Raw genomic sequence first — 462 nt, 5'->3', positions numbered from 1 at the left:
CCCGCTTTTTTTTTTTTTTTTTTAAACATCTTTTCTTATATGCAAGAGTTCAATATGCCAAGTAATATGAGAACTGTTGTAATGAAGTTACCTTTCAAGTTGAGAGAATGTTGGCGAGAAAGAGCCTGTGAGATAATGGATTTGATCCAAGGAAGAGCTAATTTCTCCCATCTTGTGGATTTCATTGAACGAGATGCAAAGATGATATCTGATCCTGTGTTTGGATGCATTCAAGACAAACAACAAAGTGCAAGCAAACCTGGTAAGATATTCAAGGGAAACAGTTTTGCTACAAATGTTGTTGCCTCAGTTCCAGTTAAAAACTTGCAACAAGGAACTCGTTCAGCGAGCAAGACCAATGAAAACAAGACTTGCTTGTTATGTCAAGGCAGTCATGTTTTAGAAAGGTGTTATGCTTTAAAGAAGAAGTCACAGCGAGAAAGGATTGACTTTTTGAAAGGA

This window comes from Sinocyclocheilus anshuiensis, unplaced genomic scaffold, assembly GCF_001515605.1.
Source record: "Sinocyclocheilus anshuiensis isolate Anshui unplaced genomic scaffold, SAMN03320099.WGS_v1.1 scaffold191, whole genome shotgun sequence".
Taxonomy (NCBI): domain Eukaryota; kingdom Metazoa; phylum Chordata; class Actinopteri; order Cypriniformes; family Cyprinidae; genus Sinocyclocheilus; species Sinocyclocheilus anshuiensis.
The sequence above is the reverse complement of the archived record's forward strand: the minus strand, read 5'-3'. Positions refer to the sequence as shown.